The sequence below is a fragment of the Pterocles gutturalis genome, unplaced genomic scaffold, assembly GCF_000699245.1.
Source record: "Pterocles gutturalis isolate BGI_N339 unplaced genomic scaffold, ASM69924v1 scaffold38205, whole genome shotgun sequence".
NCBI classification, from domain to species: Eukaryota; Metazoa; Chordata; class Aves; order Pterocliformes; family Pteroclidae; genus Pterocles; species Pterocles gutturalis.
The window spans coordinates 1663-5069 of record NW_010142143.1 but is presented as its reverse complement, the minus strand read 5'-3'; positions in this window follow the sequence as shown (position 1 = coordinate 5069).

Sequence of the window (3407 nt, the reverse complement as noted above, 5' to 3'; positions counted from 1 at the left end):
AAAAGCTGCACAGCCGCAGCTTTACTGTAAATTAGGGCAAGGATACAAGGCAGGGGAAGATCGGGTGGCTCTGTCCTCATCTCTGCAGCACCTTTCCCAAGGCTCCAGCCGCTGGCCGGGGCCAGAAGCCAGCAATGCGGCGAGGCAGACCTTTAGCGTGACCCCTCGTCGGGGCTGTTCTCGGGAATCACTCTGGGGATTTCAGCACGACCCGATGTGACACAGCCCGTCTGAGCCAGCAGCCCCTCTCCAAAGGCTTCACCTAATTGGGATAACAGGAGCTGGAAAGCTGCAGCGACTGCAGATGTTAGAGGGGGGACTTGTAGTGATGTATTTATTGCTTCTGGCAGAAGTAGGGAAGATCCTGGTTTGTGACTGCTGCCGAGAGAACACGCTCACAGGGTGCTGCCCACCCTTCATCTATCCTGGTGGCTGCTCCAGCCCAGCCGAAGGTGAGCTTCATTTCAAGATACTCAAGATTTCAAGATTCCCCCTTTCCAGGGGAAACCAGAGGCTTTCAAAGAGCAGCTTGGCTTTGTAAAAGCAACAGCGGGTCCGGCTTCAATTATTTACTCTGTCTCAGGAGTCCCAGCTGGCTTCAGGCACGGCACTGCATCCGCTCGGCTGGCACTCACCTGCCCCGTCGGGTCATCTCCCCGTTACTCACAGGCACCAAGGACAAACGGACTAATCCAGCACAGGACCCAGAACCTTCCCCCCCATTCCCATTTTATGGGCATATTCCTTTGATCTCCCGCTCCGGAGTACCAACATCCCTCCCAAACACAACTTCTAGATGATAACAGGAACAAATCCCTCCAAAGCAGACACAGAAAGGGATCACGACAATCCCCACGCAGAACAAGCCCGTGACGAACGCACGATGTGTAACAACAGCTCCTGTGTCTACAAAGGACAGGCAGGATGTAGTAAAGCTGCCCCGCGGGCATGTGGTTCTGCCCAAAGCAAAGAGAGTGTGAACGGAGCCCGAACGCAGGTACACCGGGGCTGGGCGCGTATGATGCAACGCTCTTGGCATCAATCCTACAGAAAAAGGCAGGGCTGCCGCTCTCCCCAGGTAATGGAACGTGGCCGTGGATGGGAGATGGAGGAAAGGCAGCGATCAGAGAGGCTCCGTTTGGAAAAAAAGCAAAAAAAAGCAGTCAATCCCCAGCTCTGCACGCTCACCTGCCTCCACAGGGGAACAAAGGATCCAGTTCCAGCACCCTATGGAACCTGCTGATGGGGAGACAGGAGTTTGCTCAACCCAAGATCTTTCGCAGCTTTTCAGGTGAAACATTTCCGAAATGGGTGGAGGAATTCTTGAGGTACTGGCACAGCTGCATTCAAGCTGCATGTGAGGTTACATACCTCGGGAGCCTTGCACAACGTCCCTTTGGTCCTTTATTTCATCTCCTCTAGGTTCTCCCAGTCTTGACCTGTAGTGCTTCCTACAGAATTCAGTACAGACCCCTATAAGAGGGATAAATGCTCGCTTGCTTTAAAGGAGTAAACTCCATTGCAAGTTACCCATGGATCCCTATTTGTGGGATTAAGGACCAGAATGAAAATGCACAGTAGGGTAGGGAACTTGTGGAAAGAAAAGGGGAAGAATAAAGGGAAATCCTCCAGCTCAGCTTCCCCGCCAGGAAAACGGGAACTGTAACACTTTCTGCACACGGAGGATAAATCGTGCAACGACTCCTATCTGCAATTCTCACGTTTCCAAAGTGCTCAGTCCTGCAACTGAGAGACGATGCTTCCATCCACCATCTGCCGCTGGCTGATGTTGATTTTTTCCTCACCATTAGCTACGAACAGTTCTCAGATCCTTTCCACTGCCCATCCTTCAGCAAAAGCTGCTCCTTTCACTCTTTATAAAGTGCAGACGATGGACAAGCAGTTCTCTCTTCTACCAAAGATGCTGCAGCCAGGTTTCGAACAGAGACGAGACAAGCAGAGCCCATGGCCACCAAGGAACAAGCCCCAGGGGTGACAGCAGCACGTGGCACAGACACAGAACGGTCCATTAAAGAGAACGGCTGCCTAAGCTCACGAGAGGTTGGACACACTAAGAAGAGTCACTCCACACAGTACAAACACGGAATTATGCGATGCTGACTACAGGGTTTAAAGCATGGGGACATCAATGCCTTAATTATTCACTCTGGCCAAAAAACCCCATTTTCTGTTCAGGCAGCTGGGATGCCACAGTGTCTTCCCGCAGCCTCGGGTGTTTATTTCTAACAGCACAATCTAACACGAGACATACCTACAGGGACATGCCCAGAAAATGGTTAGGGAAAGTTCAACCCGATAGATATCGAGTGAAGACTTGTGCCCTGCAAGGTGGAAAAGAGAAAAAGCAGAAGGAAAACTTTTGCAGATATTTCTTCAAGGACAAATCCCTGGAAAAAACCTTCACAGCCAGGGCACTCGGTGTGTAGGAAGGAAACGCTTAGTGGCACATGAGGCTCTTGGAAAGGAGCACTTGGCCCCAGCGCAAATGTCTCTATATGAAAATCAACTTAATAATCGTAAACATACCTGGCAATGGCTTACAGTTTCCTTTTTCTTCCCAAAACAGCAATGCTGGGGAACCAGGGAACGGGCGCATCCCCAAGCGAGCGGTGAAAGGAGGCAGAGGCTGCCCTGCCACTGGGGTTTAAGAAGAGGGATGGTCTCCAGACCCACCCCGTGACTGAGACCACGAGCTCTGGACGTCTCTGACAAAGGACTGTGGGCACCCTGGGTGTCACCGCTCCAGCTCTCCGTGGGTTTCAGGTCCAGGAAGCCCTGGTGCTGAAACAGGCTCGGAGCTGGGGCCAGAGCAGTCAGCGCAGAGCGGGACGATGCTGCAGCTCCATCACGCCGCACCGCTCCCAGAACCACCCACACCCTCCAAGGACAGATTAACAAGCGCTCGCTTGCCGCCTCTTCCACGAGCTCTGCCGACCAGCGCCGCAGAGTCGGGGCCAAAAGGTGGCACCGGGGCTGCCCGGAGGAAGAGCTCAGCGAAGAATTTCACAGTTTGCAGACACTGCAGGGGCTGGATCTCGAGCCGGGATAAATGCACCCATGGCTTGGGTACCGGGGTTCGTAACAGCAGTGACACAGTTCGCACTATTCAAACTGTGCGGTACGTGGAAAACTACAAATCATTTATCAGTGCTGGGGAGCTCGCTCCCAGCCAGCGGCAGGAGTTACTACTCTGTCTCCTCGGAAAGAAGCTTGTGGTTTTACTGTCAGTTTCTAGATTACATGATGCAGCCGTTCCACAAAACAGGTAACTATAAACAAAATATAGACTTGGCAAGAGGAGAAAAAGGTGTATTTCTTCCATTCCCAGCAAATTAAAAGGACTGCACAGCTATCATGAGCTAAGTATCTTTCCTGTCATCCCCATC